General features: G+C 40.2%; 1 long non-coding RNA gene and 2 other non-coding genes across 3 annotated transcripts in view; all 3 read left to right on the top strand.

The window, feature by feature from the left end:
• LOC125401143 (uncharacterized) overlaps window positions 1–12,211 on the top strand; it is a 32,556-nt gene extending 20,345 nt beyond the window's left edge. The window contains exon 8 of the long non-coding RNA XR_015736407.1: window positions 1,163–12,211. This is a non-coding gene — a long non-coding RNA (uncharacterized LOC125401143). The remainder of the gene's footprint in view (window positions 1–1,162) is intronic.
• Window positions 12,212–18,660: 6,449 nt separating this feature from the next.
• On the top strand, window positions 18,661–18,755 carry LOC148118166 (small nucleolar RNA SNORD116). The gene has a single exon (XR_015736489.1). It is a non-coding gene; the product is annotated as a small nucleolar RNA SNORD116 (small nucleolar RNA).
• Window positions 18,756–21,235: 2,480 nt separating this feature from the next.
• LOC148118165 (small nucleolar RNA SNORD116) lies at window positions 21,236–21,329 on the top strand. The gene has a single exon (XR_015736488.1). It is a non-coding gene; the product is annotated as a small nucleolar RNA SNORD116 (small nucleolar RNA).
• The last annotated feature ends 546 nt before the right edge of the window (window positions 21,330–21,875 follow it).

Raw genomic sequence — 21,875 nt, 5'->3', positions numbered from 1 at the left:
GGTAGGCCAATCTTTGTGAATTTATGGCTAGCCTGGTGTACAGAGCGAGTTCCACGACATCCCTGGATACACAGAGAAGCCCTGTCAAAGAAATTAATCTACCATTTTTCAATTTAGCCCTCAAGCAGATTGATAAGAGAAAGAGAAAAATAGCAAATCTTTTGCCAAAACATTCCACCATGGCCCTTAGCCATGTTGTCAGCATTATTCTGGCACAAAATCTTCTGATAGGCCTCCATAGTCCACATTGCCTTCAAGTAGGAGGTACACCTTGCTTTCTTCGCCCAATGACTTTTCATCAAATTCTTACCCATTCTTCCGAAACAAAACAGTGTAGTAAGGCCTATCACTTCAATACCTCACCCCCGGAGTCCACTTCTTTTTTTTTTTATTTTTTTTCAGAGCCCACTTCTTTCTAGGCTGCTATTTAGTCGCTTTGACAAAATCTCACAAGCAAGGAGAGTTTCAAAGAAGCTGTTCCCAAGAGGCTTACTGTTTCAGAGGGTAAACCCACCACCATCATGGCAGCAGGCAGTGACTTTTATTCAAAACACTACACTTTGTATCAGCTAAAGTTGCACAGGAAACTTTTAGGCAATCAGAGACAATAGATATGTATTTGTTTTTGTTATTCTCAAAGCCAGGGATTCCTCTATGCATTCTAGAAAATATTTTCTCAAAATATTAGTGAATATAGTACATATTTTAAACTATTAGTTGCTAAGAACTTATATAGGAAATGTTAGGTCCAAAAATTAGAAATTGATTAAATAGCATAGAAACTATAATAAGAAATAAAAGAAGGAAATGAAAATAATCATTTTTAAGGTTTATTTATTAGGTAGGTTTTGCCTGCATGTATGCAGGCTTGCCAGGAGAGGTCACCAGATCCCATTTTAGATGGTTATGAGCCAATCTGTGGTTGCAGGGAATTGAACTCTGGACTTTTGGAAGAGCAGTCAATGCTGTTAACTTCTAAGTCAGCCATCTCTCTAGCCCTGATAACAATCATTTTTCTGGAGTACTTTTTATTGCTTTCAGGATTAGAAGTCACTTTTATGGAGTTCTCGTAAAAACTCTTGAGAATGATTTTTATCTGCTGGAAACCACATAACCTGTTATTCATTTTACTTAAAATATATACATTTCTTTGCTTTCCCAGGTGGTGAACATCTTGATAAATATACCCAAAATACCTTCTGAAAAGGTTTTATCTACAGGATCTCCCAAGTACAGTTATTAAATTGATTGCTTCTGGAGTCCCTTATTGTCTCACAACTTGTACAGGAGACTTCAATGGCATAGAAACGACCTGCTTTTGGCAAGTAACTGACAGAAATGTTCAGTTCTTTTGCTTTCAGTACATCTCGTATTCTCTCATTGTATGTTACCTATTTTCTCATTCATATTTCACTTTTTGAACAGAAGAAACTTTTGTGTGGGGGTTGTACAATTAATGTGCACAGATACTTTTTAATGATACTTCAGATGATAGCAAGATTTTCTGACTCATTGAGTTTACCTGCATACCAGTTTTGTTATCATTTGTGAGACAGTTTCCTCCTCTCAAGAAATGCAGATTTTAGGCAGACTCCAAGAAGATTCTCTTACGCACTATGTTCTTTAGAGAAGGTCCTCTGGCTGCTGCTTTACTGACATTAATGACCTGGGTCTGGGGCAGAAATACAAGTTTCTGTGGTTTGCCTTTTCTCCAATACCCCAACTGCAGGCGTCAATGCCATTGAAACTATGGATATGTAGAGAAATATAAGCCTTGCACTGATGAGGTGAGACATGGTGTTGCTGTCCTGTAGAATGTGTGACATCATCATTTTATTGGTATCACCCATGTCCTTTTAGGTCACTGTAACAAAGACATTTGAGTTATTACACTTGTTCCTGCTTAACCTAAGTGAAGTTAATATATGGTACTTTTTTTAAAAAAAAGTATTAGTTGTTTGCTTCTAGCCCATAAGTCATGCTGTCATTGGGCAATTACTATCTGCGTTTCTCAATATCTTTTAATAGTTGTTAAGAGTAAGAACAATTGCTAAGAGTTTTTAAAGTGTATGTGCATGTATGTCTTCATGTGGGTATGTTCATGTTAGGTATCTACAGAGATCAGAAATGAAAGAAGCCCCCCTAAAGCTGGAGTTAGAGGTGAGGCATGATTGCTCAACCCCCAGATATTTTAAGATTGTTTACTAATCCCTTTCTTTGAATGAAAGTTTGTGTGATTTACCAGCACATTGTTTAATAGGAGCCAGTAAGATATCTTCCTGGAAAAAGAGATTTCCATCAAAGCCCTGATGGATCTCTGGAAACCAGGTGGGAAAGAATATAGCAGAGAGCAGAATACTTAATGGATTTTTTTAAGCTCATAAATTTGGAGCACAACTCAAGTCTTCTTACTTATTATATTATTATGATGTTTCCACTGGATTCTTGTCCTCGTCTGTGTTTTTTTTTTAATAAGGTCCATTTAATTTACATGCAGTGGAGTCCCCTTTTTAATAGCAAAGTTAAATTAATGAATTTCAGTTAATCATGTTAACGTTTGTTTCTCGTATTCAGATTGACTTTGATTCTAACCAAACTCAGTGACAGTACATGAGACAGGAGAAAATAATACAATTTATCAGTTTGTGTTATTTATTACAAAACTTTTTCTGTAAGCCTCCAGATTTGTAGAGTCTATTGTTGCAACCAGGAATCTGTTCTTGCGGTATAATAGTACCCAGGGCTAATTCTTAAACTGTACCATGGTAAATAGTTGCGGTGAATAAACCCTGGGCCAGATTTGAACTCTAGCAGATGATTTTTGATCACTTGGTGTATTGTATAGTTCATCCAGAGGATATTTGATAGAGTTTGAAACAGAAGATACACAAAGAATGCTTTTGCTTGTACTAGATTCTAAATCATCTACATCAGCAGGTTCTCAAGCTGTGGCTTGTGACCCCTTTGACAGGGGTCACCTAAGACTATTGAAAACAGGTATTTATATCACAATTCATAACAGTAGCCAAATTGCAGATATGAATTAGCAACAAAAAATAATTTTATGATTGGGAGGTGACCATAGCATGAGTAACTGCATTAAAGGGTCACATCATTAGGAAGGTTGAGAAGCACTGAGCTACATATTCAAATATATAGTTATATTTGTTGTTGAATGAAATATTTAAGGCTTTTGGTACTTGGCCCTTAATTTCTTTTTGCAAATTTTAAAGTTAGGTGTTTTAGTACATTGAAATATCACCATCAACAATGATTAAAGCATTCTACGGTCGTTCATTCTTGAGCTTCTAGCCCCATTCCACAGCCATGATGAGTTACGCCTTCATATTATATATGGTCATTAGTAGCTTTATTATGTTTATGTAAATTGTATGTGGAGTTTGTAGATATATGATCTTTGTATTAACGCTTTTAAACTTTCTGTTTAATATAGCACAAAGGTATTTCCAAACCAGTAGTTTAAGTTTGCAAAAACATGCTTTACTCCTACATGTGATATTGTTGATGAGGCTGTATTTAATTATATGACTATGAAAATATATTTGGGTAATTTTCTAGGTGTGATAATATTATATCATCTTCTATGGTTTCTGTCAATGTTGTGAAATTGCTCTTAAAGGTTTTCTGGGTTAAGCCAGAGAAGTGGTGTCATGACAGTGCTAATTTTCATAGACATGTGTTTACTGTGTTTCAAAAACATTTAAATCATAGTCAATCTAGTCAGTGAAATAGTGTTTTTAAAACCTAAGCCTACTTTAAATGTTAAGTGGCCAAGATCTTACGAAATTAAGTACTTTTTTAGATGTAGAAACCTTTAAATGTCTCCAAATTTTCCACTTCCTCATAAATCCCTTGAGTATCTACTATGGTAATGAGTTTTTTCTTTCTCTTTTATTTTGATAAAATTTTTGGAATGTATGCTCTTTATCTAGTCTTCCTCTCTGTTTTCCTCACTCATCATTTCCTTTCCTTTCCCTTCCCTTTCCTCTCATCTTATTTCTGTTTATACATGCCATGTAGTTCACTGAGCTACATATTAGCTGCAGATATGATCTCCTAATTGTCCAATATTTTCCTGCATGTACATTATAAAAGTGTATGTATGTTTCTTTAAACCTGACTTAAAATATAAGAACTTGTCTGACTCTGATGTGTTAGTTTTGCTTCATCGTATTGCATTGTATTATACTGTATAATATTAATTATATTATTATATTATATTAATTATATCTTAAAACTAATTTTAAAGTTAACTAATTATAAAAATAAATAAATAAAATTGATAAAACTAATATATATTAGTTATATATACTAATATATATTAGTATATATATACAAATTTTATATATATATATATATATATTGTTTTGAGATAAGATCTCCCTATGTAGATCAGACTGCCCTTGTACTCAGAGAGCTCCACTGAGCATGCTCTGCTTCTATATTGCTGGATTTAGAGGCTTACATCACCATACCTAGTTGAGCCATTTCTTTAGATTAGAAGGGTTTTTTGTGATTGTTTATCTTATTTTTTTTACTTAGTTGGTTTTGTTTGTTTTGCTTGTTTCAGTTTTTGTTCTTGTTTTTGAGACAAGGTTTCTCTATGCAGCCTTGGCTGTCCTGGAGCACTCTTTATAGACCAGGCTAGCCTGGAACTCAGAGCTATCGATCTGTCTGTGCCTCTGGAGTGCTGGGATTAAAGGCGTGTGTGCACATTGTCTAGCCATTACTATTTCTATCTCCTTGGTTATTTCCAGTTTCTTAATCTATTGATCCTTCTTAGTTTAACTTTGGTGGCTTGGAAAAATCTAGAAATTAACCCAGTTGTTCCAGAGTTTCTAGCATAATAAACATATGGGGTTTTTTGTTCTGCTGTTTTTATTTTTCTATTTAATTTTTTTTTAATTTTACACACCAGCCCCAGTTCCCTCTCCTTCCACTTTTCCCAACCCACCTCCACCATCCACTCCTCAAAGAAAGTAAAGCCTCACTTGGGTAGTCAACAACGTCTGGTATACCAAGTTGAGGAAGGACCAAGCCTCTACTCCCCACCCCCATATCAACTCTAGCAAGGTATCCTACAATAGGGAATGGATTCCAAAAAGCCAGTTCATGAACCCAAAATGAGAGGTAGTCTCATTGCCAGCCACTCCCCAACAGATTAAGACATAAAACTGTCACCCACATTCAGAGGACTTAGTTAGGTCCTTGCAGGATCCCTAGGTGTCAGTACAGAGTCCATGAACTCCCACTAGCTTGGGTCAGCTGTCTCTGTGATTTTCTCAATCATGATCTTAACCCCTCTTGCTCATACAATCCTTCCTCTCTCTCTTCAAATAAGTTCCACGAGTTCAGCTCAATGCTTGGCTGTGAGTCACTCCATCTGCTTCCATCGTTACTGGAAGTGGGTTCTATGATGACAACTAGGGTAGTCACTAATCCGACAATAGGAGAAGGCCCGTTTAGGCCCCCTCTCCACCATTGCTGGGTGTCTTAGTCGGGATCATCCTTGTGGATACCACGTGTTTTTCAAGTGTTCTCTTATAATATAAATTTCTTTGGTGCTCATTATGCTTCCCTATTCATCTTTGATTCCAGTTATTTGAATCTTAACCTTTCTTCTTTTGCTTAATTTGGAAAAGGGTCCATCAAATTTGCCTGTCTTTTCAGAGAATCGGCTCATAGATTCATTGGTTCCTTATACTTTCATTCCATTTATTTAATTTCTGCTCTTTTATTATTTCTTGCAATCTACTAGATTTATGTTTGGTTTGTTCTTCTATCTTCAAATTCTTGAACTATGTAATTAAGTCATTTATTTGTGCTGTTTCTGGTTTTTGGTTTTGTTATGTTTTCTGTTGTTGATGGTTGATCTTACTAGACAGCTCTGCCTTATTAGACAGCTCTGACTGTGTGGAACTCACTATTTGAGGCTGGTTACCTTTGAACTTACAGAAGTCAACTCTGTAACTTTTTTAATGCAGGGTCAAAAATATAAATGTAAATAATGATACCAAAGCTAGAGCTAGAAGGAAGTAAGAGTGTGGGAGATATTCTTGCTAATTGAGGAAAATGGTGAGCTATGTGTCCAGAAAGAAATTGTAATGTGCCAGTCCCTCTTTGTGGCATAGAAATGAGTGGCTATTTTTTTAATATATCAAGATTCATACCATGTAATATATGATTTGTGTATCTGACGTCTCTTTTTTGTTTTTTTTAATCTTTTTATAGTTTATTTTTTGAAATCTAAAAGTTATGTGCTCCTATTGGCAGATATAGTAGTCATTTCAACCTGGAAAAACAAACCCACACATTCTGCCTTTTGTCCTTTTTCCTTTGCTATTTGTTTTCTAACAATGGTGTTATTCAAGCCCGATTTATACGTCTATATTTTATTTTTTTTTCTCTCTAAAAATGCTCTGTAGCGAGGCTATGTACATTGGGAAGACAATGCAGTATCAAAAAGCAATGCTTTGGAATCTTTAGAGTGAGTGCTGTTTCAACCTCCATGCTTAACTTCAGATAAACCATTCATCCATCACTTAATGCTATGTGTTTATTGCTGTCTTTGATCTAAGTTTTTTAAATTTATTTGTATTTTTAATTGTGTTTAGATATGTGTGTCTATGTGTGGGCACGTAGGTGTGAGTGAAGGTACCTATATAGACCAGAAGAGGGTATTGAGTCCCCTGAAGCTGAAGTACAGGTAGCTCTGAACTAGCCAACAAAGGTATGAAGAACTGATATCAGGTCCTCTACAAGAGGCAACTATTCTCTCACTTCCTGACACATCTCTCCAGCCCTGAATTGAGTTTTTAAACCTACTGATCTAGGTATCTCATGCACCAAGGGCATTTCCTGAAAAAACTTTGTTTTCATTTTTGTGAACCAGTTCACTTATTTAGTGTTGGAATTCAAATAGTACTAAAGAAATATCTACTGATTTATGACATATTGGAATATATTTAACTGAATATTATGGCACACACCTTTAAAGCCAGCACTCCAGAGGGAGGCAAATCTCTGTGAAATTGAGGCCAGCCTGCTCTACACAATAAGTTTCAGAACACCTGGGTCTTCTGAATCGAGAGAATTTGGCTTAAAAAATCAGAAAACATATGTTTAAAAATTTTAGATACCATATGACAAAGGAAAGGAGTTTTTATTTTTCCAAAATATAAGAAACGGATTTCTATTGGAGATTTTAAAGACGGTAGAAAGAAGCAGAATATGACCAAATTAGTATAGTGATACCTACTTTTTTCGTTGTCTATTACCTTTTCATAAACTATTCTGATTAAAATTAACATTTTCCTGATGTTATTACCTTTGAAAAATTTAATGTTTTCAGTTATTTTGAGCGGGATGAGATTTATAAAAATTATTCCTGCTGATTCATGAGTATCTTTATGGATAATAGTTCATGGGATACTATGCATAGCCTTTCTATATCTAGTGTAGAAGTTCTGGTTTGGGGACATTTTCCTGGAGTGGTGTATTTGGGTGAGATCTGTTGAATGGCAGCGAGATATGTAATACAGATAAGATCTAGATGCCTTAACATAAATGTCTGCTTGTTTTTAGTTGTCTTTGTTTTCGCTTCTTATTTAAATTTTAAACATCTGTGTTTAAATATTTATCAATGCAGTTTTACTTCACTTTATGTCTAGTATTTTGTCCATTACTCAAAATAAATACAATGAGCTTCTACTTGACATGGATCATTTTCTTGCTGCTTCCTAACCCTACAATTTCCAAAGGAAAGAGTTTGGTTAAGGTTTATTAAAGAAAGACAATTGTGCAAGGCAGAGTACAAATAGCTTGTGACCAATGCTATAATACAAGCTTTGATTTTGACAGACATGCAGTGTAGCTAAAAGTATGTAGTCATTAATTACAAACAGTTGACAGAGTTACAAAGAACATGAAAGATGTGATGATTGTTTCTCTGGAGTCTTGTTTTATTTAGTGTACTGTTGTATAGTTCTTATTTATTTAGAACTCTGTCTTACGACTTGTCTAAACCTTTTCAGAGAATTGAGCGTGTCATCAGAGAGGACAGTTGGGTTTTCCTTCAGATGTGTTGGGATTGTCAGGAAAAGGTTTCGGGGATGTTAAGAACCATTTGACGAATGTGGAAGGGTATTGCTGCTTCCACTGATGTTAACTTTTAAAACAGTTTTGAGAAATCTGAATGGCTAGTTTTGGAAATTAGATCTTACTCAAAACTTTAGCGTTTGTTCTAACATTTTCCAATTTGAACGTTTACTTAAATATTCATTTATCATTTCTGGAAAAACCTAATGTATTGCAGCATTTCAAATTATTTAATTCATCTTTACTCTCTCTCACACTCTGCCTCTCTTTCTTATTGAATACACACTGGCCCTGTCACTCTGTAGCCAACTGAAAAGTCCTGATTCTTCTTCCCAACTGCTGGGTTACAAATTTGGATCACCATGCTTGCCTGTAAATTTTACTTATTTATTTATTTGGTATAATTATACTTAGTTTTATTTATTATTGACTTATTTTTGTTTTGAAGGAGTGTATTTCACTATGTAGATATGGCTGACTTGGAACTTTCTGTGTAGATTAAGCTGACATGAAACTCATAAAGATCTGCCTGCCTCTGCCTCTAAATATGAGGATTACAAGTAAGGACACAAACTATCTCTCTTTTCTTTAAATATTTCTTTTTTAGTTGACTGTTGAAAGGTGAATATAGAATTATGGTTAGCGTTTGTATAGCACTTTAGTGGGAATTTTTGCTTTTAGAACTCTATTGATATTGACACTCTGAAAATATTTGAATAATTATGTTCATCATTATGACTTTTTCCTCCAGCTTAAGACTTTCTAGTATCCTTGCTATTGTACAATCCTCATTCACATTGTGTTCCTTTATGTTATTTTTTTCTTCATATCATTTGGGTGATGAGTTTCTGTGTGATTGAGGATGATCCTTGGACATGGGTCCATGCTTATGTGGACTTTGTGGGGAACGGAAAGTCAATGTCATAATCTCTGTGTCTGAGTTGTTGGTATAGCAGATGATTGTAAGAGAGGATTTAGATGGTAAGAGTTTGAGCTTTTAATAAAATTAATTGAGTTATTATTTAACTATGAAGATCCATTAATTAGTTTCAGTCACTGTTTTTTATTCCCTTCATGGTTTTGTTAAAATGAGGTCCTTTGGTAGGGAATCTGTTTTGTTTGACATTATTTTGAAGATTTCATACACAAACTATCATTCCATATTTTAAACGCCTAGTTTTGTTTTACTATTAATTAAAATATCACACAAATTAGAATATGAACATATGATTATTAGTAAGATAGTCTAAAATTAGAAAGAATCAATGATAGAAATGCATTTGGTTAATTGAGAACACACAGCTTAAACAGATATGAAATATGTGATTCGTGCAATATACATTTGATATGAGTTCTCTTACATAAATAATGTATCTCGATCTTAGCATCTTTCTTTTTATTTAAGTTGTTCTTCTCACCTCTGTTAAAACACCCTCACTTGTCTGCTTCTGTTAAAATAATATAGGAAAGGGAGATTATAATGTACACTATTTCTAAGATATAGCAATTGTATTTATATTATTTTTTAGGATAAACTTCAATTAATAAATATTTGAGTCAAACATGCAACTGAGGAGATAAAGGTGTTCATACTAGAAACAGCCTAAATTAGTCTTCTTATAGTTACTGTTATACTCTAGAATTTAGCCTTAAAAATATATGTCTGCCTGCCTGCAGGTAGTTGTGGCATACGCCTTTCATTCCAGCACTCGCGACCCAGAGGCAGGGAGATCTCTGAGTTCAAGGCCAGCCTGATCTACAGTGTAATTTCCAGGGCAACCAGCATTGCACAAAGAAAACCTGTCTTGAAAATACCCAAATCAAATGAAACAAAGTAAGCAAACATGAAACAAAAACCAACAAAACAACCATAAACAAAAAACAAAACCTTAAGTATTTAAGAGGATTGTGTGTATGTATAACAAGAATGAATGACAAAAGAGTTTATGAATATTGAAAAGAGCAAAGGAGATTTGTGGAAAGACCTTTGAAAGGAAGAAGTAAATGACGTAATTGTACTAAAATCTCAAAATATCAGTAAAAGAGGTTAAAGGAAGAAGTGCAAAGCCATTCTTCCCAGGTTAGCTGACAGAGGCAACAATGTCTGTGTGATCATGACATAGAATAAAGCTCAGGAACTATGGGCCATTAACACATGCAAGCAGGCACTAAAACACCGTATTAATACGTGTAGACTATTTAAATCAAACTAGAGTTTCCTTGCTATCCATACCTATCATACTTCCACATATTCATGCACAGTTTTAATTACATGGAGTTATGCTTGAGTATTTCTTAAACCAGACCAGAAAAAGGTTTAATTGTAGCGATAGAGTTATTTTGAAACTGGGTCTCCTGTATCTCAGGACAGGTTCAAATCCACAGTGAGCCATGGGTGACTTTGAACTTCTAATCATCCTGAATAAACACTCTTCACATTCAGCTTTAACATTTTAGGTTATAAAGGTTTTATACCTACTAAACTAGTTTCTTTTGTACTGGGAAAGCAGTGATCGTCATTGTATAGTATTTTATTTATATTTATTCATTTATTTACGTATTTATATTATTTCAAAACAGTATTTCTTCATGTAACCTTGATTGTCCTGGAACTAATTCTGTAGACCAAGCTGGTCGCAAACTCATAGAGCTCCACTTGCCTCTGCCTCCCAGGTGCTGGGGACAAAGGTGTGAGCTAGCACCACTTAGCCTTATGTAGCATGTCGTAACTGTTTAAACAAAATTTTATTTCCATCTGTAGCCTGAGGCCGTATATCTACTAATCATTTACTAGAGCATTGAATAAGTTAGAATCTAAAAATGGTATTAATTCAATATATAAAATATATGAGAATCACTTCTCCATTTTATTTTTATAAGAACCACTTTCAGTTCCTTTATCAGGCAGGTCTCACTTGTAAGAGTAACACATCTGATACTGCATACTACCATGCACATAGTTAGCATAATGCAAGAATCTAGACAAGTGAAAGCCTGCCTTTAGTTATAGCTGCTAAATTGGCTTTCATAAGTGTAACTACTCCAAGTTTCCTCTTTTAGTTTCCTACTTTAATGGGCATTATCTTCTTTTTTAAACTATTAATCAAATTAATATATAAGTATTATTTCTCAGCATCATTGGTTTCACCTGTGTTCCTCGGAGAGTGCCTAAAGTACATTAATTATTAGCAAAATTATTACAGAAAAAGCTGGTTTAGCCGTTTAAAATTAGAGTCAATAATGTATGTAGCAAATGGAGCATATTTATCTATTTATATTTTATTTTCTAAATTTCTTCATCTCTATGTTGTCTGACTCTAAATGTTAGAATAGGAGAGAAAGAAAGAATCTTGAATCTAGAATGTGTTTACTTCAAATTAACTTGTAACTGATTCTGATTTGGCCTTCAGTTATTTATTCAAAGTATACTTGGTGTATATATTTTCTGAAAGGCTCACTTAAATCTATTGGGAATCAAAGCATCATGAGTAAGTGGAAAAGCATATGCATGGTTCATAAAGAAAGTGTAATGGACGGCCACAAACATAAACTACATTCAGTTAAGCCAGTCTTTATTACTAAATAATTAACATTGAAAAAATTGAATCTGAAGCATAAAGGATATGTTAAGAAATGGTTTTCCCCTTTCACCTTTCAGATTCCCAGAAATACTTAGAAATGAAATTTGAAACAACTTAAATTCCTGATAATGTTTAAAATGTTAATTATGGTAGACATATATGATGAAAATTAGCACATTTTGCTCACCAGTTTCATATTTAGATAATTACTTATAACTTGTATTAGAAGTGTAAAATTTATGTAATGGTAAATATTCATCATAACCAATAATTATGCTTGTAACTATTAGTTTATTTATCAGTAATCATATTCATTTATCTAATTGAAATATGTTCTGGCATTATGATCATGTATCAAATTAACTGATAAAAATCCCAGTTTGAGTAGATCATTTGTTGCTGATTACCAGTTATGTCTGAAGCATTGATGTAATTATTCATATCAAATGTTATATGCATATATTTTTGTTGTGGCAAATAAACCAATCTTATAGCAGCGATATTTAAAAATATCCACAGTGATTTCTGGTCATTATTTTGTTCTTATATTTAAACGAGTATGTGATTGTTATTTATGTAATTTCCTAAGTCCTAAGTATATGTATTTATATACAACACCTTAGTTATTATATTTTTGTATAAAAAGAGCACCAGTGAGATGGTTTAGTATAGATAAAGCCACTTGTTACCAAGACTGACAACCTGGTTTGTCACAAACACACACATATACACAAGCACATACACACATACACACAGAATAACATTTTTAATATATTTTTTTAAAGGAAAACAAACTATCTTCTTTTATTTTCCATATCCATCCCTGTTCCCACTCCCTCCCCTCCTCTCATTCCCTTCACCTCCATCCCCACCCCACCCCTATCCACTCCTCAGAGAAAGTGAGGCATGTTGCTTTGGGGAAGGTCCAAGGCTCTCTCTCTATATATCTAGACTGAGCAAGGTATCCATCCAAACATAACGGTTCCCAAAATGCCAGTATAAGCGGTAGGGATAGATCCCAGTGTCACTGCCAGTGGCCCCACAATCTTCTCTAGCCATACAAATGCCATCCACATTCAGAGGGTCTAGTTTGGCCCTATGCTGGTTCCTTCCCATTCTGACTGGTGTTGGTGAGCTCCTATTAGCTCAGGAAGACTGTTTCAGTCAGTGTACGCATCATGGTCTTGACCTCTTTGTTCATATTGTCATTCCTCTCACTCTTCAACTGTACCTTGGAATCTCGGTCCAGTGTTCCACCGTGGGTCTCTGCCTCTGTTTCCATCAGTTGCTGGATGAAAGTTCTATGGTGACATGTAAGATAGTTATCAATCTGACTATAGGGCAAGGCCAGTTTAGGCACCCGCTCCTCTATTGCATAGGAACTTAGCTGGAGTATCCCTTGTGGATTTCTGGGAATTTCTCTAGAGTCAGGTTTCTTGCTAGCCCCATAATGACTCCCTCAATCAAAATATCTCTTTACTTGCTCTCATCTCTCTCCTTCCTCCATCTAGACTATCCTGTTCCTTCAAGTTCTCCTGCCCCTTCCCTTCTTCCCTCCTCCACTTCTTCTTCTTCCCTTTCTTCTACCCCTCCTCTATGCTCCCAATTTTGTGATGCAATCTTATTTATTTTACCTTTCTGGGTAGATCTATATATGTTTCCATTAGGGTTCACCTTGTTACTTAGCTTCTCTAGGATCGTGAACTATAGGCTTGCTATCATTTGCTTTACAGCTAGTATCCACTTATGAGTGAGTACATACCATGTCCATCTTTCTGAGTTTGGGTTACCTCACACAGGTTGGGTTGTTTTTGTTCTATCCATTTGCATGCAAATTTCAAGATGTCATTTTTTTTCTGCTGAGTAGTACCCCACTATGTAAATGTACCACATTTTCTTTATTCATTCTTCAGTTGAGGGGCATCTAAGTTGTTCCCAGGTTCTGGCTATTACAAATAATGCTGCAATAAACATAGTTGAACAAATGTTCTTGTAATATGATTGAGCATCCTTTGGATATATGACCAAGAGTGGTATTGCTGGGTCCTGAGGTAGGTTAGTTACCAGTTTTCTGAGAAATTGCCATACTGATTTCCAAAGTGGCTGTACAAGTTTGCATTCCCACCAGTAGTGGAGGAGTGTTCCCCTTACTCCACATCCTTTCCAGCATAAGCTATCATTGATGTTTTTGATCTTAGCCATTCTGACTGGTGTAAGATGATATTTCAGGTTGTTTTGATTTGCATTCCTTGATGACTAATGATGTTGAACATTTTCTTAAGTGTTTATTGACTATTTGAGATTCTGCTGTTGAGAATTCTCTGTTTAGGTCTGTACCCCATTTTTAATTGGATTATTTGGGACTTTGATGTCTAATTTCTTAAATTCTTTATATAATTTGGAGATCACATCTGTCTGATGTGAGGTTGGTGAAGGCCTTTTCCCATTCAGTAGGTTGCCTTTTTGTCTTATTGACTGTGTCCTTTGCTTTATAGAAGCTTCTCAGTTTCAGGAAGTCCCATTTATTCATTGTTGCCCTCAGTGTCTGTGCCACTAGGGTTATATGTAGGAAGTTGTCCTTTGGGCCCATGCATTGAAAGTAACTTCCCACTCTTTCTTCTCTCAGGTTCAGTGTGCTCAGAGTTATATTGAGGTCTTTAATCCATTTGAACTTGAGTTTTGTGCATGTGGATAGATATGGATCTATTTTCATTCTTCTACATGTTGACATCCATTTATGCCAGCCCCATTTGTTGAAGATGCATTCTTCTTTCAACTGTATAATTTAACCTTCTTTGCCAAAAGTCAGGTGTTCATACATGTGTGAATTAATATCTGGGTCTTCAATTTGATTCCATAGGTCAACCTGTCTGTATTTATGCTGATACCAAGTTGTTTTCATTTGGTATCTATAATAGAGCTCGACATCAGGGTTTGTGATGCTTTCAGAAGTTCCTTTATTGTGCAGATTTGTTTTGTCTATCCTGGGATTTTTTTCCCCAAATGAAGTTGAGAATTGTTCTTTCATGGTCTGTAAAGGATTATGTTGGAATTTTAAGGAGGATTGCATTAAGTCTATAGATTGTTTTTGGTACAATTGACATTTTTATTATGTTGATTTTATCTTTCGAAGAACATGGGAAATCTTTCCAGTTTCTGGTATCTTTTTCAATGTTTTTCTTCAAAGACTTAAAGTTCTTGTCAAACAGGCCTTTTATTTCTTTGGTTAATGAATGTTATCCTAAGATATTTTATGTTGTTTGTGGCTATTCTGAAGAGTGATATTTCTCTGATTTTTTTTAATCAGCATCTTTATCATTTTTTTTTTACAAGAGGGCTACTGATTTTTTTTTTTAGTTCCATGGGTCTCTTAGGACTATCGAAATGGTTTCAAACAAGAAGCTGACAAGAAAAAGGTGTGAGTCCTGGATATGCAAAGGCCAGGGCCACTCACTTTCTGAGGGAGTTAGATTGTGGCAATACCTGGGCTCCATGCATGTTTTGTCTGAAGTTTGGTGGTGAGGGAAAGAAGTGCTCAGTGATAGGAGGATAGGTGTAGAGAAATACAGAAAGAGACAGAGAGGAGTAAAGAGACAGAGAAAGAGAAAGTAAAGTTGTTTCCCATTGACTTAGAAAATATGTGGCACATTTCTCGGAAGGAGGAAGAGAAATGTGTACCAGTGTGAGATTCTGCCCCACAGTTTTGAAGCTAGAATGAAAGTGAATATTTTAGAAGGGAGTCTGTGGCATTTCAGAACATTCAGGATATCATTGTTGGAGTGTCTTCATGTATAGGACAGATTGAGACTTGTGGGACTGCAGAGAGGTATAGATGTTAGCAATGAGTTCAGGAAGGGAAACAGGACTAGCCCAATCTGGATAAAGCCAAATTCCCCCCCAAGAAAACCTAGAAATAAAGTCACCACTGACTACGGAGAAAGTAAGTGAGTTCTACAACAGAGAGTCAGATCTGACGGGAACCATAACTCCAGAGTGCAATTGTCTCACTATAATTAGAAATCTGCTATCACAAACCTTCTCAGGATCATATTCTGTGGAGACCAACTGGAGTGCAGAGGAACATGATCAAAGACATTCAGGGAGGGAAGCCAGAGACAGAGACACCAGGAAAGTTTACTACTGTAAATGGCATACCAAAAGAAAACAGTCATAAACGCTAAGGCAAAAAATATTCTAGAAGTACACTTGATCCTTGAGTTTTGGTTTACCACTAACATGATTGAATTAACAACTGTCTTCACTCAAAACGAATCTGAAAGCTAGAAAAACACATTTTGTGTTTACTGGTTTTCAAAAAAGTGTAATTCTTCCAGTAAGGCCTATTTGGTGGCCTTAGGGATCCATTGGACAAATTGGCTTGGGTAAAAGGCTGCAGTTCAAGACTAACTGGAGACCCCTGCTCATGAGCAGGGGAGTCTGCCATGACGACTTCTGCTTGCAAGGTTGCATTTCAGGGAACTATAAGACTAGAATGTTGCAAGTTGTCTTGAGAGACATTGGCCAAGATGGGAAATATTTATGCTGGGTTTTCAGGTGTAGTCATGTTCCCAGAACATATCTCTTCAACTCGGGCTTCCCATGAAGAGAAAGTGTCACGAACGGCAGACATTCAGAGACTAAGTCTGACTCAAACAGAGACAGGGAAAAACTGAGAGACAGAGAGTTGGAAAGAAGGTGGTGTTGTGTTAGAATGCATGGAATCTCTTGTTGTGAAGGCTTATGAGGAAATCTTAGCGCAGTTTGTTCTCAGGCCCATTGCCTTAACGTGACAGAGGGTTGCAGCTTCCAGTAGTTTTGGCAGCTGGTTGTCAGACTTGGTCAGGGAATAGGAGGCATGGTTTGAACAGGGAGCATGGCCGGAGTTGAGTCCTAACTTTGAGCTTGAGAAAACAAGGTGAGGCTGCCCTGGTTAGTGACACTAGTAGCCTGGTGTTTGAGCTGACATTTTCAGAGCTGCTCTTCAAGATTTTAAGAAGAAACTGCTTGCTGGTGTTGCAGTACTTGGATGGGTTGGTCAGTCAGAAATTTGTTTATTGACTGAAGAGAGGGAAATACATCATCTTCAAGGCCACGAATGACAGGAAAAGAAGAGACTGATACCCAGAGGCATACTGTGACTGATCTGTCAACTCATGCTGGAGAGTTTGGGCAGCGAGGAGGGCTTGAAGAGCACTTGTGGCCTCATCATCCCATTGAGACCAACCACACCAACCCCTTCCAGAGACAATTACATCATTCCTACTGAAACGCTGGCAAGGGGAGTTTTGTCGACACAGTGTTGCATCTGTAGAACGCAGGGTCATAGTGAAGAGAGAATGGCCCAGCCTCCCATCCCTTGCCAATGGGCAGATGGCAGCAGACAGAACAGACAGGAGTGATATTTCTTGGAGTTGGTGACTTGCAGGAGAACTCTAAAGGATCAAGGTAAGCCTGGCAAGAATTGCCCCCGCATGCTCATCATTCTCTGGTCATGGTCTCAGGGCAACGGCTACAAAACCAGCACTCACACCTGCTACACCTGAAGCAGAACTAGGACGTCATGAGCTCCAGGATTCTATGCAGGGATCCACTACAACCACCTGTTAACAGAAGGGGCAGGACTGGATAACCAGACATCTAAAATATCTGTGTTATAGAGTGCTGCAGAATGAAAAAATAGATGATGACTCTCACTAACACATTTGTAGGAAAAAATTGAAGGAAATGAGTCAGCCAATTCCACTAGGGAGTAGGATACAGACTTGCAAAGCACTCTCCTACAGAGTAGATGCTTGCAGTCCTACATGGCACCAGAAGGCCAAAAAACAAAGGAAAGCCTGGCAAAATTGCCCATAATAGCTAATGATTGTCAGATCTTGGTAGACTGATAGGTGCGCCTATTGGAGCATCCAGAAATGGATGACTAGGTGAACATGGACAAAGAGATCTGAGTCCTAAGGCTTGAGCTGAAGGCTGCTTGGTGTGTGGACTCTTGATAGTGAATCCATTGCCCCAGTTTCCAATCTGACTTGACTCAGAGAATATTCTGAAGATTTTCAGGAGAGAGTGCTTGCTGGTGTTGCAATACCTGGATGTGTCAGGCGGGCAAAAATCTGTCAATTGACTAGAGAGAGGGCTAAGCAACGCCTACAAGGCCAAGAGAAGGCCAGGGTGAAGTCAAGCTCTGAGACATAAACAATTTGCTGTCATTCATTTGAAAAACCATGCTAAAAGGTTTGAGCAGAGAAAGAGTGCTGGCAGAACACTTGTGGCCCAATCAATTCCAGTAAGATCAATGAGCCCGCTCCCTGCCAAAGCCACTAACATGACTCGCAGAGCAACAATGGGCACATGCTTTTATGTCTTCACAGATTGGCATCTGTGACACGCATGGCCAAAGGGCAGAGCAGGGATGCTGGCAGAACACTGGTGGCCCGATCATCCCAGGGAGACCAAGGGGCCCAAGCCCCGCCAGAGCCACTAGCATGACTCCCACTGTAACGGGGTCACGTGCTTTTATGTCTTCACAGTGTGGCATCTGTGGCACGCATGGCCGAAGGGCAGAGGGAATGGCCCAGCCTCCCATCCCGTGCCTACCGGTGAAGGCTGCAGTCCCAGCCGCCCGCAGTGACGTTGGTTGTCGTTGGTGACTTGCACGAGAAGGCCAGAGGACCAAGGGCAAGGTAAGGACCATGACCTGCACGCACCTGCACACGATTGTCGGGTCTTGGTGGTGCTGCGAGGGCTGCCCATTCGTGCATCCAGACCTGTCTGCACCCGAAGCAGACTTAGGTCCTCAAGGTGCTCCTGCCTTCCATACAGGGACCCACTGCAAGCTCCCTTTCCCAGATGGGGCACGTCTGGGCAGTTCTCGCACTCCCCAGTACCCACCCTGGCCGCAGAGGAGACCTACCTCAGAAAGTCTCTGTGCCAGGCCCCTCCAGACCCCTCCAGCGTGCTTGGATCGATGATGATTCCCAGTCAATCATTCCTTGGAAAAGCTGAACAAAATGAGTGAAAACTCAGTACCCGCCGCTCTCATCGAGACTGAGGTCCTGCACCTTGGGTCACCCAGGTCCTCTGGGAGTAGGATCTGGGCAGGCACACCACTCCCCTGCTCCTGCCCTCCTCCAGCACTGGCCTGACTCCCTCTTGATGGCCTGGGTCTTTCACGCTTCTGCTAGCACTCGTGGCCATGGTGAAGGCAGAATATTTGAGGCTAGCCGGGAATCTTGAACTGCTCTTGCCTCCTTGAGAACCTCAGAGGGAGAGGCTAGGTGCGGGGGCTCCTAGCAGAGCCCAACCAAACAATGGCAGTCTGTGCAGCTGAAGCAGGTGGAAGAGGGACCCCTCCACTTTTCCCAGCTCTCTGGGAAAGTTCAGGCCCTGGGGGGAGACCTCAGAAGGAGCTTGGACGTCAAGTCTGTGACAGGCCCGCAGAGAAGCAGCTCAGAGGGTCTCTGAGGTCCAGGGTGCTGCTGCAGTGGGAAAGTGACCTGGGCCATGTGGCTCCTTGAGCCCTGGCCGGCCAGGGCTCTCGTGGTGGTTGAAATCCCACGGGGAGCGTGATAGAAGGAGACACAGAGAGCTTCTGTGGCTGAGTAGCCGCAAGGTAGTCAGGGAGGGTCCCCAAGTCTACTAGGGCAAGACCCAAAACTTTTTGAGTGAGATGATTGTAGACTTAGCGACCGAACCCCACCGAAACCCGTCCCAGATTTCCACCTAGCTGTGTGTCTCCGGACCTGGGGCTCCGGCAAGAAGTCACTGGCAGAAATAGGAGACATTTCTCACACCTTCCTGAAGGAGGTGTGCATAGCTGTGCAGAAATTGGCCTTCGCGTGGCCTTTGGTGGGGTGGGATTTACCCCGACACTAAGGTCGCACATGCATGACTCCTGGTGGAGGGCCAATTTGTGAAGGTCCTTTGGTCCCATCCCTGGAACTAGGGGTCCTGTCTTGGCTCGAGGCAATCTCAACGCCAGGAAGGTCCAGATTTGTGTTTAGCGTTCCTCAGCAGGGTGCTGTTCTTTTAGGAGGTGCTGTTTGGGGTTAGCTTTGACTCCCATAAAAAAAATTGCAATTGGGCTGCCAGCTTGTAGCTCGAGCAAGGCTGGCTGGAGACCCCTGCTCTTGAGCAGAGGCATCTGCCAATCAAAGCCACTTTATCTTGCAGAGTTGCATTCCAGGGAATCAGAAGGCTTGAGTCTTGCAAGTGGTCTTGGGAGATGTCAGGCTCCCCTGGTTACCCTTGCGGTCCCACCTGAGGTTGGATTTCTTGAGACAGTGCTGAGGCTTGCAGTCCTACTTTGTGGTTTCGTGAACAGGGCTTCTCTTGAGGAGAGACGGTCAGAGAGCGGCAACCAGTCAGAGCCCTCCTTATCCGGAGAAGGAGACAGAGACAGAGACAGAGACAGAGACGGTGATGGAGATGGAGATGGAGAAAGAGAGAGATGAAGAGACATGGCCAGCGTGCGAGGCAGAGAGTTCCAAAGAAGGTCTTGTCTTGTTGGTCTGCAAGTCATCTCTGGTCGTGGAGGCCTGTGGGGAAGGAAGGCTTAGTGCAGTTTGATCTCAGGCCGTGTGCATTAGCAAGACAGAGGTTTACAGCTTCCAGTAGGTTGTCAGAGCTGGTCATGGACTAGGAGGCGTGGTTGGCTCAGTGAACGTGGCCAAAGAGATCTGAGTCCTAGGGCCTGAGCTGGAGACCGCTTGGTGTGAGAGCTCTTGGTAGTGACCCCAGGGAGGGCCGCGGTTTCCCGGCTGCCTTGATTCAGAGCTGCTTCTAGGATTTTGGGGAAGAGTGTGCTTGCTGGTGTTGTAGTAGCTGGATGTGCTGGGCGGGCAGAGATTTGTGGATTGGCTGCAGAGTGGGCCAAAGCTCCCCTTCAAGGCCACGGAGGGGGCCGGGGTCAGGTCAAGGCCTGAGACGTCAAGAGTTTGCTGTCACTCATCTGGCAAACCGTGCTGGAGGGTTTGGGCAGAGCAGGGGTGCTGGCAGAACACTGGTGGCCTGATCATCCCAGGGAGACCAAGGGGCCCAAGCCCCGCCAGAGCCAGTAGCATGACTCCCACTGTAACGGGGTCACGTGCTTTTATGTCTTCACAGTGTGGCATCTGTGGCACGCATGGCCGAAGGGCAGAGGGAATGGCCCAGCCTCCCATCCCGTGCCTACCGGTGAAGGCTGCAGTCCCAGCCGCCCGCAGTGACGTTGGTTGTTGTTGGTGACTTGCACGAGAAAGCCAGAGGACCAAGGTCAAGGTAAGGACCATGACCTGCACGCACCTGCACACGATTGTCGGGTCTTGGTGGTGCTGCGAGGGCTGCCCATTCGTGCATCCAGACCTGTCTGCACCCGAAGCAGACTTAGGTCCTCAAGGTGCTCCTGCCTTCCATACAGGGACCCACTGCAAGCTCCCTTTCCCAGATGGGGCACGTCTGGGCAGTTCTCGCACTCCCCAGTACCCACCCTGGCCGCAGAGGAGACCTACCTCAGAAAGTCTCTGTGCCAGGCCCCTCCAGACCCCTCCAGCGTGCTTGGATCGATGATGATTCCCAGTCAATCATTCCTTGGAAAAGCTGAACAAAATGAGTGAAAACTCAGTACCGCCGCTCTCATCGAGACTGAGGTCCTGCACCTTGGGTCACCCAGGTCCTCTGGGAGTAGGATCTGGGCAGGCACACCACTCCCCTGCTCCTGCCCTCCTCCAGCACTGGCCTGACTCCCTCTTGATGGCCTGGGTCTTTCACGCTTCTGCTAGCACTCGTGGCCATGGTGAAGGCAGAATATTTGAGGCTAGCCGGGAATCTTGAACTGCTCTTGCCTCCTTGAGAACCTCAGAGGGAGAGGCTAGGTGCGGGGGCTCCTAGCAGAGCCCAACCAAACAATGGCAGTCTGTGCAGCTGAAGCAGGTGGAAGAGGGACCCCTCCACTTTTCCCAGCTCTCTGGGAAAGTTCAGGCCCTGGGGGGAGACCTCAGAAGGAGCTTGGACGTCAAGTCTGTGACAGGCCCGCAGAGAAGCAGCTCAGAGGGTCTCTGAGGTCCAGGGTGCTGCTGCAGTGGGAAAGTGACCGGGGCCATGTGGCTCCTTGAGCCCTGGCGGGCCAGGGCACTCGTGGTGGTTGAAATCCCACGGGGAGCGTGATAGAAGGAGACACAGTGAGCTTCTGGGGCTGAG

Source organism: Myodes glareolus, chromosome 24 (assembly GCF_982192425.1).
Source record: "Myodes glareolus chromosome 24, mMyoGla1.1, whole genome shotgun sequence".
NCBI classification, from domain to species: domain Eukaryota; kingdom Metazoa; phylum Chordata; class Mammalia; order Rodentia; family Cricetidae; genus Myodes; species Myodes glareolus.
The sequence above is the reverse complement of the archived record's forward strand: the minus strand, read 5'-3'. Positions and strand labels throughout refer to the sequence as shown.